The sequence below is a fragment of the Odocoileus virginianus genome, chromosome 6 (genome assembly GCF_023699985.2).
Source record: "Odocoileus virginianus isolate 20LAN1187 ecotype Illinois chromosome 6, Ovbor_1.2, whole genome shotgun sequence".
Classification (NCBI taxonomy): domain Eukaryota; kingdom Metazoa; phylum Chordata; class Mammalia; order Artiodactyla; family Cervidae; genus Odocoileus; species Odocoileus virginianus.
In genome coordinates, this window is record NC_069679.1 from 2,101,976 (window position 1) to 2,126,440 (window position 24,465).

At 42.9% G+C, this 24,465-nt stretch overlaps 1 protein-coding gene across 5 annotated transcripts in view; it reads left to right on the forward strand.

Moving 5' to 3' along the window:
* Nucleotides 1-24,465, forward strand: part of PDE8B (phosphodiesterase 8B) — a 254,927-nt gene that overhangs the window by 113,793 nt on the left and 116,669 nt on the right. The window contains exon 1 of one of the 5 annotated variants that reach the window (XM_020902684.2): nt 12,473-12,529. The exons of 3 other annotated variants lie outside the window; for them this stretch is intronic. The gene's annotated coding sequence lies outside the window, so the exon portion shown is untranslated. Of the gene's footprint in view, nt 1-12,472; nt 12,530-24,465 lie in introns of those variants that run through there. One more of the 5 variants, XM_070468575.1, reaches the window with a different exon arrangement.

Sequence of the window (24,465 nt, forward strand, 5' to 3'; positions counted from 1 at the left end):
TCATGTCCACCCAAGATAGAGAGGTCATAGTTAAGAGTTCTGACAAAACGTGGTCCACTAGAGGAGGAAATGGCAACCCACTCCAGTATTCTTGCCTCGAGAACTCTGTGAATAATATGAAAAGGCAAAAAGGTACAACACCAGATGAGCCCCCCAGGTCAGAAGGTGTCCAATATGCCACTGGAAGAGTGAAGGGCAGTTGACTAATAGCTCCAGAAAAGAACGGATCATCTGGGCCAAAGCAGAAATGATGCTCATCTGTGGGTGTGTCTGATGGTGAAAGTAAAGTCTGATGCTGTAAGGAACAGTATTATATAGGAACCTGGAATGCTGTGGCAGGTGCCCTGCTAAATGTGTGGGACACGTGGGGAAACAAATCACACCCTGACATTTCGGGGACATTAAGATTTCTAATTCAGCATAAATTCAGAGGATTAATTTGACTTTATCAAGTATCTTATTCTCTCCTCATCCAATAATAAGAAAGGTACTTTGCTCAATGAGAAATAATAGATGGAAAAATAAAGAATATTTTCATGTTGGAAGATTTACAACTTAAAACATGGAAATTTCAGTATTTTAGGATTTTTTCTCTTTTTAAATTTATTTGGCTGCACTGGGCCTTAGTTGCAGCGTGTGAAATCTATTTCCTTGACCAGGGATTGAACTGGTGCCACAGAATCACCAGGGAAGTCTCAGTGGTTTAAGGTTTTAGCAGTTGGTAGACCTGAGTGCCCAAGAGCGTACCTCACCTAAGCCATACAGATTGTGATACCAATAGAAGCCCGTGTCAGCATTTTAAATAGTAGGGGTATGAAGAGGAAAAAAGGTGAGGGTAGAGAGAGCGAGGTTTGCTGAGAACCAAATGAAACTATGTGTTCAGAAATTTCATCCACTTGCCCACTTTTAAACAAAATCTTTTGAAAAAACTGAGAAATGCACAAAGTAAAACTCACCTATACTATCACCAGTTTAAAAGCATATATATGTATGTATATGTATGTATAACATGTAATTGCACATACATACTTGTTTCCCGTGTGTCCCATACATACATGTCTATGAAGTTGCTCTCCCTGAAGACCTAGTCCTCCAGCCCCACCCTGGAGGTAATCACTATTAGCAGTTTGAAATCTGTCCTTCCTAATTAATGCCTTCCTCCTTATCCATAGTGAAGATCCATATTAATTTCCACATATAATCCCCATTTTATCTTTTTACAGAAACAGGACCTTTCCTCTGTTTTTGCTTTTCTGCCATTTTTCCTTTTCAAATTTAAAGGTAACTTTGGGCCCACTAATGAACTTATCTTTGACTTCTAAGAGAACATCTAGAAGTTCCTCCCACGAGGGTGCAAACACCACTGAGTTATTAGCAGATTGTAGGAAAGACTGGGAAGGTGGTCTTCTGGTCAGTTTGAGGGCAGCATTCTGCAGTATGTGAAGCCTGTTGGTAGTAAAAGAAAAGTGTCTTGACTGAAGTACTACCATGACTTTACAGAAAAAGTTATGCATCTGCTCTGAATTGCTTTCAGTACTGCCTAATTCTCCTTAGTTACTTTGTGAACTTGTAGGAACCCACCCACCGGGAAAGTCAGATCTGGCACATGTGAGAGTTGTTTTGAGGATTACAAGTCTTTGTGTCCCAAATACAAAGTGCTTCCAAGATAATTTATAAAATGTGGAATTTAAGTATCTCAACAAAGAAAAAAGAATCTAACCACACAAGACTAGACATCTTAAAAGTAATCGTTATCCTGTGCACACACCAGAAGGTACTTAAAAATGGTATAAACTGTAGTATAAATACCTATACTATTATCTTTTGAACTGAAGCGAGTAGCATGTACTTGTTATCCTTTGTGCTGAATTAATTATGTAAAAGAGTGAAGTTCAAAATATGACTATAGTAACTGTATGATTAATGGCCTAAATTGCTTAAGTGGTTATCTCAGGCCTCCACTTGGTTTGTTTGTAGAGTTCTTCTGAAGAGCTTATCTATTACTTAGACCATGCAGAACACATACCTGTCCATCCTGGGTCAAGGCTGGCCAGTGAAGCTCCGTTACTGAGCGCGGCTGCAAAGCCATAGTTCGGAGGCTGCTGGGGTCGCCAGAGCTGCTCCCCTGGGCCCCAGATGTTCTCACGTTTCTGTCTGTCTCAGGTTACCTCTCTGGCTCATTTTCTGGGATGACCACTGGGTCTGTGTGGCTTCGGATTTTTCCCTGCTTGTATACACAGTTGGCTGAGTTAAGGCCCAAACTGACTGTCACTTTTCTATAGAAAAAGTCCCCTGTGTGACCCTCTGTTCAGAACTTGGGCTATTGTCTTTCCCTTCTGAGGTTCTGGTAGGTAGGAACCCAACTTCCTGAACTCGGCCTAAGAAAGAAGGGGCTGTCATGCGAAGTTGTCATAACACATCTCTTAGTCCTTAATAATGGTCTTGCTCAGGACTGTCCATTTTAGTTTTTTCATCTCCTGTGTCCTCTGAGATGAAAATCATGGGGCCAAGTGTCTTTGAAGACTTCTACTTGAGATCGTAGCAAGATGCCATCTTATTTTAAAGAGAGAAAAGGTTTTCAAATATTTGAGTGGATAGGTTGGCATATTAACGCTAATACTGAAAACGTAGTATAGAATCAATCTTCATTTTAATTTCTCTCTTTCCAGTAAATACTTGCTTAATATAAATTGGTACTTCAAAAAATTCCCATTCATGCAGGATATGAAATGCATAATATGAGGGTAGGACATGCATGGCTCCTGTTACTCCTGACTGTGACAGCGCTCGGTGTCACGCTTTAATTTCTGTAAACATCTGAAGGAAAACAAATGTACCCCAGCTTGTGAAATCATTTTAATTGCTTTCTTAAAATGTTTTTGTTCCATCCATAATTATATTTTAATGTCAAATTTTGCTAAATACTGTTGATTATGTGGAGCTCTGATGAGTGTGTATATGTAATAAGAGAGACTTTAGATTCAGGAGGGTCAAAAAATAAACTTGCTTCATTCTGAATTTCCAATTCTTTGATGATTTGATTGTAAACAGGATAATTTTTTAAATTGTGTTTACAAAATGTGGTGCATGACTTGAGCCGCAGTTGCTATCCTCATGTCAGTTACTTTTATTTTATTCTGTATTTTTCTGTCTTGATGTTCTCAATGTTGTATTCTTTTAATCTCTGTCCTTAGAGCTTTTTCACATCTTAGTTGTGGCTCCCATGCCCCCTCCCCCTTTTTTTAAGGTCAGTATTTATTGGAAACTTTGGACCAGGTGCTAAATGTTAAGTGTTTTCCAGACATTGCTTTAACTACTTAATTATAAGAACTCTGTGATGAAGGTATTAGCATCCATGTTTTATAAATATGCAAACTCAAGTCCAGAACTGTTAGATAACTGCAAGGTTACCCTGCTGGTTAGTGATGAGAATTGAATCCAGGTCTAACTTCCAAAGCCTACACTTGACTAACTACCCTGTACATGCTTCTCTGAGCCAACTTTGGGTTTTCTTTAAAGTGAGAGTGACAGTATTAGTCTCTCAGGGTTATCTGGAGGCACGAGTGAGAAAAGAACAGCCTGGTGTCCTGTGCGTGAGTGGCATGGCTCTACTTGAACAAGATGGGTAGTAAACTGCCCCTTTCTTGGTTTTGTAGCCATATCTCCCTCTGGGTGCACTTCATCCTGCCACCCACCATGCTCCCCATCTCTGGTCATGTGCACCGAGGAAGTGCAAGTAATTTGAAAGTGCCTAATTATGCAGGAAGGTGGTGATAAGGAAAGGTATTCCCTTGAGAGCCTTATACTTCATGCCGTTTATCATCTGAGAGATGGGACCATCCCTAAGGCCGTTCAGGGCAGGTGGCTGGGTGTTAAGCTGTGTACCAAAGAGCCCGTCATGGAGCCTGGGCACTGTATTGTCTTCTGGGCACCTGGCCTTCATGTTTCAGGCAGTTGTATGCCAGCCCCCTGCTGGAACCACTGGCTGATCACACCTGGTTGTCCGGAAACCTCCTCCCTTCCACCTGCAGTGTGGTTCTCAGGAGCCCTATTGGTGGTAGAGGACCAATGTTGTAAGTGTATATGTGTATGTGTGTGTGTGTGTGTGTGTGTATAATTTGCAATTTATTACAAACAAGTACTCATAAAATACAATCAAAATGGATTACTAGGAAAATTACTTTTTATAAAAGACATATAAAACCCAAACTGAAGTATTTCATCAGAAGATTCAACAGCAGTAAAATTACATTTCCAAAAATATCAAGGCAATCCAAATCGCTCTAAGTTTCTAAGCAGTTATTCTCAATGTTCATCCTCATCTCACTGCTCCTGGAGAACAGTTTCCAGGCTAGTGCCAGCCTGCAGAGAACACTTGGAACAGCTGACCCAGCGCTCACCCTGGCGGAGGCTGGCAGTACGTGTGTGGGTGCCGGCCCTCCTGCCGAGGCCTGGAGGGGCGCCCACGGCCATCAGCTTGCGTGTGGAATGCCTGGGTGTGGAGGAGCGCCAGCCCCTCGCTGTCGCCCATCAGCGCTCTGCCCCTGAGGCTCGGTCCCTGCCTCAGCTCCGTGCCGGCTTCCCCGGGCCCTAGACCTCCACCCGGGATCCTGGCTGCTATGCTGTGACACAGGAAGGTCCTGCCAGCACCCTCCCTCCAGGCCTCCACTCCTCTGTCTGGACACATGGTCGCTGGCAGGATTCCGAGATAACCTATCAGTTTCTACTGCGGCTGCAACAGATGACTACTCACTGAGTGGTTTGAAACAGCAGAACCTTATTCTCTCCCCTGGTGGGTCAGATGGTAAGGAATCTCCCTGCAATGCAGGAGACCTGGGTTCAAGCCCCGAGTAGGGAAGATCCCCAGTAGAAGGAAATGGCAACCCTCACCAATATTCTTGGGCTCCCCTGGTGGTCAGATGGTAAAAAATCCGTCTGCAGTGCAGGAGACCTGGGTTGGGAAGGTCCCCTGTAGAAGGGAATGGCAACCCGCTTCAGTGATCTTGCCTGGAGAGTTCCATGGACAGAGGAGCCTGGCGGGCTACAGTGTGTGGGATCGCCAAGTCAGACACATCTGAGTGACTAACTCTTTCACTTTTACTCTTTTAGTGTTCTAGAAGCCAGAAGTCTGAAATGAGTCTTATGGAGTAAAATCTAGGCCTTGACAAAGCTGGTTTCTTCATGAAGCTGTAGGGGAGAGTTCAGTCTTGCCTTTTCCAGCTTCTGTTGACTACCAGCGTTCTTTAGCTTGTGGCCACATTAATCTCTGCTTTCATGTCACATTACCTTTTTCCATGGTCACATCTCCCTGTTATGAAAACACTTGTATTTACAATTATGGCCCATCCTGATATCCAAAATAGTCTCCTCGTCTCTAGATCCTTAACTTAGTTACATTTGCAAAGACCCTTTTGCCGTGTAAGTAACACAAGTTTTGGGCTAGAGGAGCTGGACCTCTTTGGAGGACAGTATTCAGCCTGCCATCTCCAGATTTGGGGATTCTGGTCACTATCATCTGACCCACAGCTTTTGCCCCTGCTGTGTACCCTCTTCTCTCTCTCTCTCTCTCTCTCTCTCTCTCTCTCTCTCTCTCTCTCACACACACACACACACACACACACACACAGGGCCATCTGCCAGGTAGAGTCATTTGTTGGGTCTGAGGTTGTCAGAGTCTAGGGACACTGGTGTGGCAGCTAATAATTATTGAGTAATTTGCATTTTAGACACTCTGCTAAAGACTTTGTAGATTAGCCATTTAATACTCAAAATCCCCCAAAGGGTACTGTGGCTTCCAACTTGGAGATGAAGAGATGGCACGTTCAGGAGATCAGATAGTTGCCCAGGGTCCCCTGGCAGGCGGGTGTCCAGCAGCCTGCAGTCCCAGGCAGCCTGGCCCCGTGCAGCAGTTCTCACCTCCACACCAGGCTGCCCTGGGACAGAGGCAGGCCCTGGGATGTGAACTACAAGCACGTCTCCTACCCCCAAGCACCAGTCACAGGCCAGAGCTAGTGCCCCAGCCTGGTTCAGCTCCCTTCCTTTCCCATCTGGCCTGTGGGATGCACCTCCCCAAGAAGCCGGGAAGAACACATCCACTGTCTCCCAGAAGAGCTCCTGAACCAAAGTGAGTGACTGTGAGAAGAGCCCCTGCTCTTCCAGGCAGCCTTTGGACAGGAATAAGCTGGCCATCAGCCAGCGCTGGTCCTGCCATGATGTGTCGTTAGGCATTCCTGGCTAGAAGTCAGACAGGACAGGGCCCCGGAGGGCGTTCTGCCATCCCGTGCCTGGGAACCTGCCTTGGCTTCTGGCCGCCCTGGGACCCTCTGGGGCCTTCTGCTCCCATTTAGGAGGCGGTGCTGGCAGCCCTCGCTGGTGCTGCAGCAGCTGGGGTTTTGGGAAAGGCTGTTAGGTTGTGAGTCATCCTCCCTGACAGCACACTCTGAGTTCTGGTGGTGCAGTGTACAGCCGACTTAAGAGAAGTTAGAGATCCAGAACCCTGCCTGGTAGCCAGAGGCAGAAGCCAGATGTGGCAGAGAGCCAAGCTCCCTCAGATGGCTTCCCGGGTCAGCCTGCCCTGAATCCCCAATCAGTGGAACCATAAAGTGCCAAGCAAAGGGATGTGTCACAAGAGTTAGGACCTAAACTGTGGGCTGACCTTAGAAAGTGCTCAGTGCCAGCTCCTTTGTGAGAGGTGCATGCCCCAGGGCTGGCCGCGCGGGGCCTGCCGCACCAGGAATCCACAGGTGAACCCTGCCTTCTCCCACACTCGGAGTGTATGAAATGTCGTGGAATTTAAGTGTTTTCATATCAGTGAGGATAGATTATTGATGAGAATACAAGTTATTTCGTATCTTCTACGTTATGTAAGAACTGAAGTGGTTTATTTATTTTTTAATTTTAATTGAAGGATAATTGCTTTACAGATTTTTGTTGTTTTCTGTCAAACCTCAACATGAATTAATTTTACTTATTTCTTTATTCATTTTTGGCTGCGCTGGATCTCTGTTGCCGCCTGCTGCCCGCAGGCTTTCTCTAGTTAGAGCGAGCAGGGGCTACTCTCTAGTTGGGGTGTGCTGGCTGCTCGCTGCGACGGTTCGTCTCGTGGAGCACAGGTTGTAGGCATGCAGGCTTAGCTGCCCTTCAGCATGTGGAATCTTCCTGCAACGGGGATCAAACCTGTGTCCACTGCATTGGCAGGTGGTCTCCCGACCGCTGGACCACCAGGGAAGTCCTGAAATGGTTTATTTTTTAATAGAGTTTATTTTTAGAGCAGTTTAGGTTCATAGCAAAACTAAGTAGAAACTACAGAGGGCTTCCATATACACCCCTCCCCACACCCCCACACATGCACGGCCACCCTCCATCAGCCTCCTCCACCAGAGTGGTGTGTTTGTTGAACATTGATGAACCTGTATTGATGCATCATTTTCACTCAAAGTCCACAGTTGACAGGAAGGTTCAGTCTTGGTGGAGTACAGTCTGTGGATTTAGACAAGCTATCACACCATATACCCACCAGTATAATATTGTGTATTGCCCTAAAAATCCTCTTCTCTACCTACTCATTCTCCTTCACTAACCCCTGGGAACCACTGATCTTCTTACTGTCTCTATTGTTTTATCTTTTCCGTAGTCATATAGTTGGGAATATATAGTATGGAGTCTTTGCAGATTGGCTTCCTTCACATACCGATGTGCATTTAAGGTTCTTCCTTTTATTTTCATGGCTTGAGAGTTCATGTCTCTCTTTTTTTTAACCGCTGAGTAACCTTTCATTGTTTAGATGCGCCACAGTTTATTCATGCCTTTGCCTACTGAAGGACATCCTGGTTGCCTTCAAGTTTTGGCAGTTGTGAACAGAGCTGTTCTAAAGGCGCAGGTGCTTACTTTTCTGTAAGTGTACAACTCCTTTGTTGTTCAGTCGCTAAGTCGCGTCTGACTCTGTGACCCCATGGACTATAACCCGCCAGGCTCCTCTGTCCACGGAATTTCCCAGGCAAGAATACTGGAGGGGGCTGCCGTTTCCTTCTTCAGGGGATCTTGCTGACCCAGGTACCAAACCTGCATTGTCAGGGGCGGGGGTTCTTTACCACCGAACTGCCAGGGCAACCCCTTTCAACTCCTTTAGGTAAGGGTGAAAACCATGATTGCTATAAAAGTTTCATTAGCTTTGTAAGAAACCACCAAACTGTCTTGCACAGCCGCTATATCATTTTGCATTCTTACCAGCAGGGACAGTTCCTCTTGCTCCACAGCCTGAGCAGCATTTCACATTGATCGTTACTTTTCATCTTCAGCATTCTAATGGACGCATGTATGTCATTGTTTTAATTAGCAATTTCCTAATGGCATATGATGTGGAGCATATTTTCATGGACTTATTTGCCATCTATATATCTACTTTGGTGAGATGTTTGCTTAAGTCTTTTGCCCATTATTAATCAGATTGCTTTTTATATTGTTGAGTTTAAAGAGTTACTTTTTTATCTTGATTAACAGTTCTATATCAAACGTGTCTTTTGCAGATATTTTCTCCCAGGCTTCTCTTCTCATTCTCTTGATATAGTCTTTTGCAGAGTAGATGTTTTTCATCCCACTGAAGCCCAGCATATCAATTACTCCTTTCATGGGTTGTGACTTTGGTGTTCCATCTAAAAAGTCATCTAACCTATTTTATCTTCTAGGAGTTTTGTAGTTTTGCATTTTACATTCAGGTCTAGGTTTCATTTTTATAAACTTTTAAATTGAAGAACAATATCCAAACAGAGTTTGAAAATCATAAGTATACCATGTGATGAATTATCACAAAGTCGACATTTTTGTAACCATCACACAGGTTAAGAAATAGAACCAGTACCCCCAGAAACCCTTCATAATCATTACTTTCTTTTACTATTTTGACTTATAAAATCATGCAGCAGTGTTGCTTGTTTTTGAACCTTATGTAAATGAAATTATAAAGCATATGTTATTTTAAGTCTGTTTCCTTTTGCTTAATATTATATTTCAGAGATGAATTCATGTTGTATTTTGCTGTGTTTAATACATTTTCATTGCTGCATAGTATTCCACTGCATGATTATACCATTGTTCAATCTATTGGTAATGAACATTTGGGATGCTACCATTTACGACTATTATAAATAATGCTACTATGAATTTTCTTGTACATTTCTTTTGATTCACATATGGGCACATTCCTGTTGGGCATTTACCTGTGAATAGGTAAGTAATGTCACCATATTTCCAACTTGTGCCTAACTATCCCAGTATATGCCTAGTCTTCCAGTGAAAGTCGCTCAGTCATGTCCAACTCTTTGTGACCCCATGGACTATACCATCCATGGAATTCTCCAGGCCAGAATACTGGAGTAGGTAGCTGTCCCCTCTCCAAGTCTTCCAGAGTAATAACTAATTATGTTCTCTTTCCTTCTAAGAATCATCCCAGTTTGGGCAATAAAAAATATGCCTTTTGATGAGTAGAAGTTTAATGTAGTCTAAGAAATCTTTCCCTACCCCAAGGTCTTGAAGATCGTCTCCTACATCATCTTTTAAAACCTTTACTGTTTTATCTTTTATATTTATTCTTTATGTTAACCCAGATGAAGTAACCTTTCACTTTTACTATATCTGATACTCTCTATTCACTCAACAGTCGTGTTTCCTTCTGTTATCATTTCTTTAATCCCGAAATAGTTGTGTTAGCATTTCTCAGATTGCAGGTCTGTGGGCAATGAATTGTCTTGATGTTCCTTGATTCAGAAATGTCTTAACTTTAACGCTACTGCTCCTCTGTCCGCAGTTTCTTGTGAAAATGCAGTATACTTCTGAGCCATCTTCCCACTGTGTGTAATGTGTTGTTTTTCTCTGGCTACTTTCTTCCTAGGGTTTCAGCAGATTGTTTATACAGAGTAACTGTCTTCATCTCTATCTCATTTGTGATTTTGAATTCTTAAACTTGTGAACAAACAGCTTTCAGCAAATTTGGAAAATTTGTTGTATTTTTTCCAAATATTTTAATCTCCCATCCTTTCTCTCTTTTCTCTACCTGGGACTCTAATTGTCAATATGTTAGACTTTTCTGATATTGCCCATAGATCCCTAGGGCTCTGTTTACTATTTTCAACTTTCTTCTCTTTTGTTCAGATTGGTTAACTTCTGTTGATGTACTTTCATGTTCATGGACTTTCTTCTGAAATCTCTCTTCTGATATTAATCCCACCCAGTGAATATTTCTGCTATTCTATTTTTCAGTTCTAATATTTTCACTTGTTCTTTTTTACCTTTTTTAGTTGGGGCTGAGATTTCTTCTCTTTTCATTTGTTATGTGCATATTTTTCTTTACCTCATCAAGTATAGTTAAGTCTTGTCTGATAATTTCAATATCTGGGTTATCTCTGGGTTGCCATTGTGTATATCATGGACATTGAGAATGGTATGTTGAGGAGACTCTGAATTCTGTTTTAGTCTGAAGAATGTTGATTTTTTGGTTTATTTTTGTGGGCAGTTTAATTTGATTAGACTCAAAGTATAAACACTCTGTCCTCTAAAGTGTGTAGAAGCTCAAATCTCAATTAGGCTTTTTTATCTTTAGCTGGACTCCTTGGAGTTTTCCCTGTTCTTTTGTGGTCAGCCAGGAGCTTTGGAAAGAGTTTAGAATCCCCCTTTTCTGGTTCCCTCTTGCTGAAATTCTCCTTTCGCTGCCTAGCAACACTCATTGCCTCAAGCTCCATCTCCTGGTTCCTTAGACAAGATTGGTGGTCAGTTCTTTGTCAGAGTTTTATCCTCTTGTTATTCCCCTACTAATTTTATTCTCCTGTTGTCATGTATTTTAACATTCTATATTTTTAAATTCAAGAAGACATTTTCATTATTATCTAAACACAAAATTGATTGGACTTACTCACATATATATCTTTTCTTTATTTTTTCCGATCTGTGAGTTTCCATCTGAGATCATTTGTCTTTGAATGACTGAAGGTCTCCTATTAGTATTCCCTCTACTAAAAAATTCTCTCAATTTTTATTTGTCTGAAACATCTATTTTATTATTATTTTTGTAGAATTATAGGTTGTCATGTATTTTATTTCAGCACTTTGAAGATATCATTTCATTGTATTCTACCTCACATTATTTCTGTTGAAAAGTTTGCTGTCAGTCTTGACTATTGCTCTACTAAAGCAATGTATCTTTTTCCTTGGCTATTTTTAAACATTTTCACTTTGCATTTTGCTTTCAACAATTCTTTTATAGTGTGAGTACACGTGATTTTCTTTGTATTTTTTCTTCTTAGGGTTCATAGTGCTTCTTGAATTTGTGATTTGATTTACTTCTTCACTATTGAAAAATTCTCAGCCATTTCCTCTTAAAATATCATTTCTGCCCCATTCTCTTTCCAGCCCTACTGGGATTGAAAATACATATACCTTACACTGAAATTACATATACTATGCACATTTTTCCATCCTTTTGTCTCTCTGGACCTTAACCTGGATCTTTTCTTGTGACATTTATTTTAGTTCTTTCTCCATTGGACCTCATATTCTTATAAACCCACCCATTTGTGACTATTTTTAATTATTATATTTTTTAGTACATTAATGAAAAATGAAGTTTTCCATTTAATTCTTTTTTTTATAATTTTTAGTTCTTTACCAAAATTTTACATCTTGTCTTTTTATTCTTTGAACATATTAACCATGGTTATCTTAAAGTCTGTGTATGATAACTCCATTATCTGGATTTTTCTATGTGTATACTTAATTATTTTCTCCCTTTAGTCAGTCTCATTTTCATTGTAACCCAGTTATTTTTTATTGTATGTTGGACATTATATTTGAGCAGTTTTAGAAATAAATTGAGACTCTAGATGATGGCATATTCCTTCAGATAGAATATTCTTTTGCTTTTAGTTTGCAGCTGGACAAGGGAGAGATAATACTTCATTCAGTGATAGAGATGATTCAAAGAAAGATTTCATTCCATGTGAAGGCTATTCTGTTTCCAGGTCAATCCTATTTTTGTAGGTTGTAGCTCACTAAAATGTCATAGGTTGCTGCTCAACTGAAAACCTAAGGTGTTTACCAAGATTCTTCCTCCCTAGTGGGCCCCAAGCTTCCAATTTTGTCTTTCCACTTCTGTGAGATGTATAGAAGCTCTGCTCAGCTTGTCATCTGCTACTTTTGAATTGTCAGTGGCCTTGAGAGGACGTGGGCACCAAAAGCCACGTTCTTGCTTCTCATCTTTCTTTCTCTCCCATATCTTGACCTGACAACATCTTACTGCCTTGTGATCACACTAATACTTTCTAATGGATATTTTTAACAAATATTCTTCCCAAATTTTCTAGTTATTCTTGTAAAAGGGTTGATTCAAAAAAACTGTGGTTCACAGAGGATAAAATAAGTTGCTCAGGGACATACAGGCCCTGGAAGTGAGACTGTCCTTGAAATATTTTTAAATAGGAGACACAAGACCGAAGAAATCTGGGGTTTCAAGCAGCCTACATCTCCAACCATCATCAATAGGGTATGTCTGTGGATAAGTATTAGAAGCTATGAGTTCACCTCTCATTCTACAAAACTGGTTGCCCAGAATAATAGTGTGTCTGTCCATGATCACACAACTTGTTAATGTATAAATTGGGACAGAACGTAGATCTTTGATCTTCAGTCAGTTTTCTCCTACTGCACCTTGATGTCTTCTACTTTTTTAATTATTCCTCAAGGACCCAGACCTCTGTCTCTGCTTTAGTAAGACATTGTAGTGGTCCAGGAAGATCATTCTAGTTTATGGCAGTTGTCCTTGATTTACCTAACCATATACAAGAGTCTAGAGAAGGAAATGGCAACTCACTCCAGTATTCTTGCCTGGAAAATCCCATAGACGGAGGAGCCTGGTAGGCTACAGTCCATGGGGTTACCAAAAAGCTGGACACGAGTTAGCAACATACAAGAGTGATCTCTTACCCATTCCTCCTACTCTCCCTCTGCTTTAGTTTCTCACATTGCCACTTTTATCTCATCTTTGACTAACAGGTAAGTCCACACTGAAAGACACATCTTCTAATAGAGTGGCTACAGAGACTGCTTGATTAGTTTGGTCTTCTTTCATGGCTGAATATATTATGTTAGATTCTGAAGGAGGCTTTGGAGAATAAGATACAGAGGAAAATGATAAAATGAGGCATTTGAGGAATTTGTAAACTCTTGATTAGCCTCTTTATTTAAAAATAACTCATAATCTCAGAATTTCTAATGAAGACTTTTAACTTTTGTGGTTTAGCTGCCATTCTCTCAAGCACATGGCATATATTTATAGGTCCTTATGTTAAATTGTAAGCAGAATTGTGAGGTAGGGAATAGGAGATAAAGTTAACCACAAGTTAATGTATTCCAACATCTTCTTTTTAAAAGGCTTGCAAATGTGGTGTTCTATGCTTCTGTTTTTGATGGGAGAGCATTTTGGTGGTTACCATGAAACACTGGGGGCAGGGTGGAAGTACCATTAGCCTGGCAACTTGAAGACTTTGATTTTATTCCACTGTGACATCTTATTTGAGTACAACCTTGAATATAGCAGTACCCTGTTAGGCCTTACTTGGTGATCTATAAAATGAAAGAAGTTAAAGTTAAAGAAGATGACCCCTTGGAAGCATTCCAGTTCCCAAATTGTTGGAAATCATCCTTTACCATGAGGTCAATGCCTTGAAAACTTTGTTGTAATAATGAAAATGTAAAGCAATTCTTGGTTTTCTGTGCTATTAGGGGGTGGGGGCAAGGGAGAAAGGTGGTAAAATTACCTGATACAGAAGTTGACATTTGTGTTTTCATGTAAGTATGTCAGATACCTTAGGGCTACATTTTGATGCAAGCTAAAGAAAGAGCTTATGTTATGATGATCCAGCTTATTAAGTTAGATTACAAATGTTTGGTTTCTGGCTTACTGTGGGGATTAGTAAGGATTTTTCCAAAAGAATGAATGAGAGATCAGCATAATAATATGTATCATTTATCAACTGCCTGATGTGCCAAGCCCTGGAGGTACATCCATGAATAATGCAGAGCCAGCATCTGCCCTCCCCAAGGGGCATGTCTTATTACCCCTTAGTTACACATGGGGAAAAGGAATTCCAGATTTGGTTCTACATTCAAAAACCGGATCAACATTGGCAGCTTTTGCTCTCCAGCAGCCTGCATTTTTGTGCCAAGGAGCAGAGTAATCTTCCATTTACCAAGGGCTTTTTCAGCTTTTTAATGATGTATTAAATTAAACACCCACTCACCAAATATCTGTGAGTCTTGGTTGTAGCAGATGGGTTTGGGTGCTGGGTGCTGGATGCATCCTGTCACAACTGATCATTACAGCTGTTTCTCTGACTGGTTGGATGGAGTTGCCATTTGTCTCCTCAGGTCCTCTTGCCCCAACAGTTTGTGGTGATGGTGACAAAATTATTACATGATAAATACAGGCATACCTCTGAGATATTGTGGATGCCTGTCCAGATCGCTGCAATAAAGCAAATACCTCAATAATGGGAGTCACTCGAATTTGTTTCTTTCCCAGTGCCTATTAAGGTTATGCTCACTATAGTCTGTTAAGTGTGCAATAGCACTATGACTTTCAAAACAAAGTACATAACTTACTCAAAAATACTTTATTGCTAAAAAAAAAAAGTACTAATCACTATCTGATAATGCATAGGATTGACACAAACCTTCAATTTGTAAAAAAAAAAAAAAATGAAGCAAATCAGTATCCGAGAAGCACAGTAAAGTGAAGTGCAATAAAATGAGGTATGCCTGTATTATGGTAGATATATAAGCAGAAGAAAGGGAACAGCAATTTAAAGAGTCTTAAATACATTCCAAGGTTCTAATCATTTAAGGTACCCACACCCGGGAAGGCGCTAGTGGTAAAGAACCCACCTGCAAATGCAGGAGACATAAGAGACACGGATTCAATCCCTGGGCTGGGAAGGTCCCTTAGAGGAGGGCACGACCACCCACTCCAGTGTTCTTGCCTGGAGAATCCCCTGGACAGGGGAGCCTGGAGGGCTTCAGTGCATGTGGTCTCAAGAGTTGGACATGATTTAGCAACTAAACCACCACCAGGATATTTATAGTAATTAATATATTGATTGACTTAGAGGAGATGACACTTTTTTAATAGTGACTTCCCATCCAGGAAGGCATATATCATTCCATTTATTTCAGTCTTCTTTGACGACACTCAGGTAGGTAGTCTGATATGTGAGAGCACAGGTTCTGAAGTCAAGGAGTTCAAGTTCAAACCCAAATTGAGCCATGTATTAACTTGCATGGTAATGAGCAGTTGTTTTCCCCAGTGAATGTAGTATCTTGGGTGGTCAGCAGTTGTTGAAGAAATGTTTCTTTTGACAACCAGGGAGAGTTAAACATGAGAGAAGGGGAGAGGGTGAGGCAGTGAGGAGAGAGAGAGAAAACTGCCTTTTCTCAGCGTTCCTAGCAAAATCTGATTGGACCAGACTCAGTCACTTGACTACCTCTAACCAGTCACCATAGCCAAGGAAGTCAAATGCTTAGCCATATTCATATAAATACACATTTTTTTTTTTTTTTAGAACTACTTAGCTCCCCAAACAGGAGTCAGTGATCCCTGGAAAGAAGGAAGGAGGAAGTGGGTGTTGGAGAGGCTGTCAAAAGAAACTTTGAAAAGGAATGTTGGACTTGATCAAAATGCCATCTAGGCATCTCTTGAGATGCCCATGTATTACTTTTATCTTATTGGTGATGGTGGGTTACATAAATAGATACCCTAATATTAAGGGGGCTTCCCAGGTGACAGGGCTTCCCGCCTGCCAGGGCAGGAGATGTGAGTTCGATCTCTGGGTTGGAAAGATCCCCTGGAGGGGAATGCATGGCAACCCACTCCAGTATTCTTGCCTAGAGAATCTCATGGACAGAGGAGCCTGGTGGGCTGTAGTCCACAGGATCGCAGCGTCAGACATGACTGAAGCGACTTAGCACAGCAGAGTATTGAGGTAGGAGAACAAAACCTGCCTAGCTGTGCCCTGTGGAAGTACCAGAGGTTCTGGGAGAACCGGCTTGTTTTCCTTTTGCTTCTCTTTGTCCGTCTTTGCACTGCTGTGGGCTTCTCTGGCTCTCCTCGGCCCTCTGATACTCTCTGGTCTCCTGCTCTGAGTGGTCACGTGGAAGCTCTCTGAGCTTCCTGCTCATGTATACCACTGCCTGACAAGCTGCATGGCCCAGAGACAGCTCCAGCTCTCCACGCCCAGCACATGACTCAGCAACCCTCAAAGCCTGCTTGGTGTCTTGTGTTCTTGACAGCTCCAATCACTCACTCTCACCAAAGTCCTTGAACTTCCTCTCTTGACCCTCCCTTACACACACATGTCTCAGTTGATTTTACAATCTGTCTTAGCCTTGCATTCATCCCCTTCTACCCCTGACACAGCCCCTAAGTGAAGGCACCCATCCCTCTTGTCTACACGAGTTCTCAGACTTCAGTGAGCATCACAGTCACCTGGAGAGCCAGTCAGTTCACGCATGCTGGGCCCACCCCCAGAGTTTCTGACTCAGTAGGTCTGGAGTGGCCTGAGGAGGTCCGTTTCTAGTAAGTCCAGATGAGGCTGCCACTGGTGGTTCAGGACCCACACTTTGAGAACCACAGGGCTGGATCATTGCAGCAGCTGCTTTCTGGTTTCCGGTCTTCTGGTCTTAATGCCCTTACTCTATCCACACTTCAGTCAGAAAAAAACTAATGTTAATTGCTCATTCACGTCCACCAGCTCATTGTGATCCCATGGACTGTAGCCCACCAGGCTTCTCTGTCCATGGAATTCTCCAGGCAAAAGTGCTGGAGTGAGTAGCCATTCCCTTCTCCAGGGAATCTCCCCAACCCAGGGATCGAACCTGGGTCTCCTGAATTAGAGGCAGATTTGCCGCCAGGGAAGCAGCTAAATTCTAATCCAACAGTGCTACCCAAAGGGGGAGGAAGTCCAAGCTGCTCACCATGGCAAGGCTGTGAGTGGACTCCTTCCTCCCTGGTCAGACTCACCATCCCCGCCCACAGACCCACACTGCCTGTGGTTGCCCATGGGAAGTCCCTTCTTCATCATTCCTTTTGCTCCTCCATAGGCCTGAAATGCCCCTTCCAAGGTTTTCACCTGTCTCGTCCTCACGCCACCTTTTTCACTGCACTCTCCTGTGATTTCCTGGAATTCTGCCTGAATTCCCAGCAGGAGCTTAATGCATCTTGCCTGAGTTCCCATAGCACCCTGCAGGTACCTCTGGCTTATTTCTTATCACCATTATTGAATTGTTTGCCAAGTGCTGTGCTCTCGGAGGAAGGTACTTCATGCCTTGAGTACCGAGAGGTGAGGGCCCCAGGGCAGAAGGGGCAAGCGGGCAGAGCCTCAGAGCAAGAACAAGAGGGGGGCCTTGGGCTTCCTTTCCTCTGTCGGACTGGAGTGTGTTCTTCAGCCTGGTCTTCAGCCAAGAGAAGAGGAAGATGTGTGGGGATCCAAGACAGGTTGTGAGTTGGAACCACCTTTTTAAAGAAATGTACTTTGAGTAGAAAATGGTCTTTGGAGACTTACTTTTTGCTGTGCTTGAGAGTTTTCTGGTTTTTCCTCCCCCAGAGAACACATTCATTTTCTGCCCATTTCTGACTCTCTGGGTTTCTGGGAGGAGGAGCAGGGTGTTGCCCTGGACTCCCTTCCTCAGCTCAGCCACATGCCCATAAAGAGGCCACTCCCACCCTCACAGTGTTCCCCTGTCCTCCTCTCTAAATCTTAAAAAGTACTGCTTTTTAAAAAGAAGGAAGGTTGTGGGTGTTGTCATCTTGACTTCTGATGGAAGCCAGTGTGGACCCAGAGAGACCTGCCCCTGCCCTCCACGTGTGCACCTTCGTTAGATAAAGGGAGGGGCGAGGGGCCGGGAGTGGAGGCTGTCAGGATTTGCTCTCTGGACTCGGGGCCAGCTGTCCATATGCTGAGCTCCTAAAAATGTTGAGTTTCTCATCATACAGTCCTTTACCTAGGATGTGAGCTGTGCATATGATGAATAACTATTTGGAAATCATTGTTTTTTGGCCACGAAGTAAAATCCCTTTCCGAACAAAAGTGGGCATTTTGTGGGTGGCTCCTCATGTGTTTGTTACCTTTAAGTGGGGTTTGTTGAAGTGGGATAAGCTTTTCAATGGGAGTCAGCACTCCCCACGGATTCATGACCCCTAACAACCGTGCATTCTGTGGACCGAGGGTCTGACTGTGACGGTTCATCCCGCATGAGGGGCCCCAACACAGAGTCAGGAGAGTGAGCATGATTTGGTTCTGGTGTGGTGGTGGTGCCAGAGGAGGCTGAAAATCCAGTTTTGTTTCATGGGCCCTGGGGGGCGTAGTGTGAGATTCTCCTGGAGCCACGCAGGGAAGCTCCTGGTTCTTTAAGGTAGTTCTAGCTTTTCGGTGATAAAACTGAGGACAGAGGCGGCCTGCATAATTGAAATCCGCAGGATATCTCTGAAACTCATATTTAGCAGATGGTTTCTGTTTTCTTGCCCATCAAATCTATTTACCAGAACCATTGACCACGTAGCAAAACTGACTGATTTGAATACCGTCCCTCCCCAGTTTCCCCACCTTCACTTAATGTTAAGGAGAAGGCATATAGCAGGGTGGAAGGGCCTCAGAAAGGCTTAGGTTTTTCCACAGTCCGAGTATTTGCCTTCTGAATAATCAGAGATTGATGTTCTCTGTTCATCCTCTGTTACACAATGTGATTTTAAATGCTTGAAGTCATCTGGCTGTTTCTATTATCAGTAATATCTCTAATAAAAGGAAGGAAGTTGGTTGAGGGATGTCACGTTTTATGGTTGCCTCAACATTCCTCTGTTCTCTGAGTCAGGCCCTGAATTTGACCTTTGGAATCTGGGAATGGTGTTATGTTGACACACATGCTGGCCTGTGACACTGCAGCTGAATTGCTAGCTTAATAAAAAGTCTGGTGCCTTGATTCTTGCACGGCATGTATGATGCAAAGCCTTTTGATGTAAACATGATATTGAAGTGTAATTAGGATTTTTTTCCCTCTAAAGCCAATTCTCTCTAAGGCTTCATTGTACTATGCTAGCTGCCTTCCTGTCCTCACCATTTCAAGAATTGTATTCTAGACCTTTCTCTACACGCCCCATCCAGCTTTTAACGCATAGTCTGTTTCAAACTGAGTTCTGATGGCTGTAGATGAAATGACTCCGTTGTTTAAATAATTTCTCTCTTTCATCTGGTATTTCTGGGCAGTGGGATGGTTTCTCCATCAGACTGTGCTGGCCACATTTTCCATGGGTTGTATCTTATGGCATTTTGGATGCCTTCTGCCTGTATTTTTAAGTTTCTTTGAAGTACCGTTCCAGTGCTAACCAGAGGGTGGTCCTGTCCTTTGTCACTGTTTTCCAGGCACGGTGGGTTATGTCCTCCTCTCTCCCCTTGCCAGGAAGGCTCACTGAGTGTAGTAGCAATTCTTTTTAAGAGGAGCCTTGTCTGGAACAATGACTGTGGAGAATGGACAGGGCACAGTTGGGGTGGGGGAGTCGTAAGACCCAGGGCTGGGGAACCCATCATTGCGTCTAGATATAAGTGACTATGTAAATGAGCACATAACCTTCCTTCCACAAAAGGCGGGTATGGGCTTTAACCTCAAATCCAGCCCTCAGGTGAGCTGAGTAACCTGTCTGGAGCTCGCATTTCTTTAGCTTTAAGGAAATGAGATTGCTGTGCCTGTTTCATGGGATCATGTACATCGGGAGAGGGCCCTCAATTCCCTCTTGTCTTACTGGGACACAGAGCAGTTATTTACCTTGAGCAAGGTCCCCCGAGTTCCAGACCCATTTCCTAGGATTGCATTTTGCCAAGTTTCAGGAAAACTCTATCCGTATTCTGAGGAATTTTAAATACAGCATCTAATTTTCCCAAATAAAGACTTTACTAGGGGGAAAAAGTATATGTGTTCTTATTTGCATAGTGACTACTTGCTCAATTAACCCCAAAACAGGCTTTTCCCATAAAATTAAATGTATTTTAAATTTATTTTTTGGTATTTAAGATATTAACAAACCAGAAAGTATAATTCAGTAAACACCTATGTACTCAGTATTCATTGCTTAAAAAAAAAAAAATCACTGATGAATAATACTTGAAGTCCCTGAATATACCCCTTCTTCACTGGCAGGGCCACTTTTCAACTGGGAATTTAGAAGCATTTCTTTGTCCTGTTACACTCTTAAGCTTATACTCAGTATTGTTTTAAATATTTTTAAAACCTTAAGCAGGATTCTATGGTCTGTATTCTTCTACAACACTTTTTTACTTGATATTTGTGAGATTCCTTCGTTTTGAATGGGTAGCTTTAGTTGTTTCATTTTCACTGTCATATAATTTCCATTGTATGGATATTTCTCAGCAGAAGTTTTTTGGTGATGGATGTTAATGAATGTGGATTAGGCCGTTTCCAAATTTTAGTTCTAAATCTGCTCCAAGTGTGCTTACAAGTGTCCCTCATTGAGCCTAGAAATTCATTCATGTAGTAGGTGGGTGATAGGTCACATGTTAGCATCACCTTTACTAGAAGTCTCCAGAATGTTTTTTGGAGTGTCTGCACTGTTTTACTCTCCCAGCAACAATGTATGAGCTCCTGTGAGTCTCGTTGTCCATGCTTGACAGTGTTTGACTTCTTAATTCTGCTGTTCTGTTGATCAGAAAAACAGCTGGTTGTGACATGGTTATCTCATTGTAAATTGAAATTTTTGTTTTCCTGATTACTAAATGTTGAGCATCTCTTCATACTTGTATTTCCTGTTTTGTGCCTTTCTTTCTCAAATCTTTTGCCCAACTTTCTTTCTGTTTGTGTTTTTAAGGATTTTGTTATGTTCTGGTTACTAATACTTGTTGGTTTCCTATATTGTAGATGTCATTTCTCAGGCTAGCACCTATCTTTTTTTCTGTTTTATTAAAGTGTTTTTTGCTCTTACTCTTGGTGAATAGGAGGTTTAAATTTTAAAGCCAGATGGATCTTTTCTTTTATGGCTGTGTATTTTGATAGTAGACATTTATATGTCTGTATTTTTGTGATAAAACCTTATACTGCCAAATTGATATTCTAAACAGCAGAGCATAAAATGCAAAGTTGGTAGATCTGTCACCAACTGTATCTCATGACTATGAGTAATCTTCCATATATATAATGTGTGTATGTGACAAAAAAAGACTATGAAATTTTTTTTATTTTGATTCTAATTTAGGGATACTGTTGGTGTTTAGTCACTTAAGTCGTGTCTGACCGTTTGCAGCCCTGTGGACTGTAGCCCACCAGGCTCCTCTGTGCGTGGGATTCCCCAGGCAAGAATACTGGAGTGGGTTGCCATTTCCTTCTCCAGGGGATCTTCCTGACCCAGGGATTGAACCCATATCTGCTGCTTGACAGGTGGATTCTTTACCACTGGGCCACCAGGGATTCCAGGGATACTATTAAGGTGGCAGAATCATCAAATGTGAAGGAATGTGCTTTCCTCTTGCCCAAGTGGTCATTTTGTACTTTTGGAGTGGGTTATCTGGAAAAAACCCTGTGGGTATCTGGGTTCAAGCATGATGGCTGAGTCCAGGTAGACTTTGGTGCCTTCAGGTAAGTACTCCGTTGATATCTGTTGCTTACATGAATATGTAAGAGCATCTGAAATTAACAACAGACGTGTCTGCTTGGAAGAATAGACTAGTGGTTCTCAACTCTGGTTGCTGTTGAGATTAAAAATGCTAATGCATGGGCCCCAGCCTTAGAGATGCTAGATCTCTCGGTTTGAAGTAGGAGCCAGGCACTAATATATTTTAAAAGTTCTTCAGATACTTCTGATAGGAAGTCCAGGTTGAGAACTTCAGGTCTGAGAACTGGAGGCAGAAAGGGCCTGGGAGGACTGAGACCCCCTACTGGCCTCAGAAAGGTTCACAAGGCAGTGGAACATGGCTAGAATCAAACACAGTGAAGGCTGGAGGTTGGTGTGAGGTCAGGCTCATCATCGGGGCCTGTGGCTGAAAAGAGACAGAAGGAGGAGAGAAGCATTCTGGATGTGTGGAGGACAGTGGGCCAGGGGAGGGAGGTAAGACGAGCCAGGGGTTCCCAGTCTGGGGCAGGGCTGGAGCTGTGGGCCCTGCAGCGTTGGGGCCTTTCTGACCAGAAGCCAGAGGGCAGGTCTCGGTTCATTTTAAAGGCACGAGTCCAATACAACCTTTGGCTTCCCATAGGTCAGAGGAGTCAAGAAACACGTTTGGCCTGGGAATGGAATGAAGACAGGGGTTCCCTTTCAGTTCAGTTCAGTTCAGTCACTCAGTTGTGTCTGACTCTTTGCAACCCCATGGACACGTGCCTCCCTGTCCATCACCAACTCCCAGAGTTTACTCAAACTCTTATCCTTTGAGTTGGTGATGCCATCCAACCATCTCATCCTCTATTGTCCCCTTCACGTCCTGCCTTCAATCTTTCCCAGCATCAGGGTCTTTTCAAATGAGTCAGTTCTTCACATCAGGTGGCCAAAGGATTGGAGCTTTCAGCCTCAATGAATATTCAGGACTGATTTCCTTTAGGATGGACTGATCGCATCTCCTTGCAGTCCAAGAGACTCTCAAGGGTCTTTCCCAACACCACAGTTCAAAAGCATCAATTCTTCAGTGCTCAGCTTTCTTTATAGTCCAACTTTCACATCCATTCATGACTACTGGAAAAACCATAGCTTTGACTAGATGGACCTTTGTTGGCAAAGTAATGTCTCTGCTTTTTAATATGCCGTCTAGGTTGGTCATAACTTTTCTTCCAAGGAGTAAGTGTCTTTTAATTTCATGGGTGCAGTCACCATCTGCAGTGATTTTGGAGCCCAAAAAATAAATAAAGGGGACCCCTTTAGAGATGTAAATACTATTTTAAAATTAGAGCCAATTAGGGCAGCAGGCAGAATTGATTAAGGGCATTGAAAAATAAAAATGATCTTTATGATGAAGTCCCCTTTTTGTGAAATGAATTTGGTTTGGCCCTGAGCTGTGCGTGTGTATACACCTGTGCGTGAACACTCAGTCCTGCAGGTGGCGGGGAGGACGGGATCCCCAGGGAGTTGTTGAAGTGGGGAGGATTCAGGCTCTGAGCTTGTTTTGGAAGACACACGCTACGGGAAGGTCCATACCTGCCCCAGACGGACACGCGACACTCCGCTTTTGCTTCTTCATCCTGGTGGCAGCCCTGTTAGCAGCAGCACAGACTCCTAGGGTGTGAGCAGGGAATCACCAGGTGCTGGATCCATCTGCAGAACTGGAACAGAGTCCAGAAACCCATCAGAGAATACGGGGAGTGCAGTCAGAACTGAGGCTTTACAATTTGGAGCACGATCAAAGAGCAGCATACCGGGAGTCAGGAAAAATGAAGTCTCCGTCCTGACTCTGTTATTTCAAATCTATGTGATCTTAGGCAGTTTAGTTCAGTTCCACTTATTTATTGAGCGCCAGCCTTGACTGAGCACTTTCTAGACGCTGGGGACGAAACTGTGGGAAAAAAACAATGTCTGTGTCCCTCAAGACACTCACAACCTTTCCCAGGAGAAAGATATTTAAACGGGTAGTAAGGTTAGTGCCCTGAAGCATGGGAGGAGCTAAGCAGAGAGTGTTGAGTCCTGTCGGGGTGCAGCTGGGCCTCCACGGGCTCCGGGGAGTAGGGGGCACGTGAGCGGCCCCTGAGCAGGCATCAGCTGAGCAGATGTGGGAAGAAGGCCTTTCCAGGTCAACCACTTGGCCTGAACTCTCTCCTCCTTCTTGTTGGAGAAGAGCTCTAAAACCAGAATCCAAGTTCTTTAACACAATTCCTGAAGCTACCAAGACCTGTGGCTGCCCGTGGCAGAGAACGTGCTACAGTGACGGGACCAGGCACGTGAACCGCCTTGATTTCTTCCCAGACTCAGTCTCTCGTCTGTTTGCCCTGCACCAGCTGGTTTTCTTCTTGGGAGTTCCCTCTCCTTTGAAATGAATCCAAGCCATGTGGGGACTGGGGTAATTTTTTTTTCTTAATCATTGTGGTGTATTTTCCCCACTTGTTTTCACTGCTGTAATTACTACTTATAGCAGTGTCTTTGTTTTGTGTTTGCTAAATCTCTGTTCTTGACTATCCAGAAAGTGGGAAAACCAAACTTTTCTTTTCTCCTCCCAATTCATAAATCTGATCCTGGTAATTCTCCACTGAAAAACCTGCCGCATGGTTGGTGCCTACAGAATCAAAAGGGAATTGCTTTCCAAAATCCTTTTAAGCAGCTGAACCCAACATAGTCTTCCCTTTCATGCTCTGTAATCCAGTTTCTCTAGACCCCCACAAGCATCTTTGCATTCTTGCTTCTGTGCCTTTGCTTTTCATTGTTCCCTGTGTCTGGAATTTCCTCTCTCAACC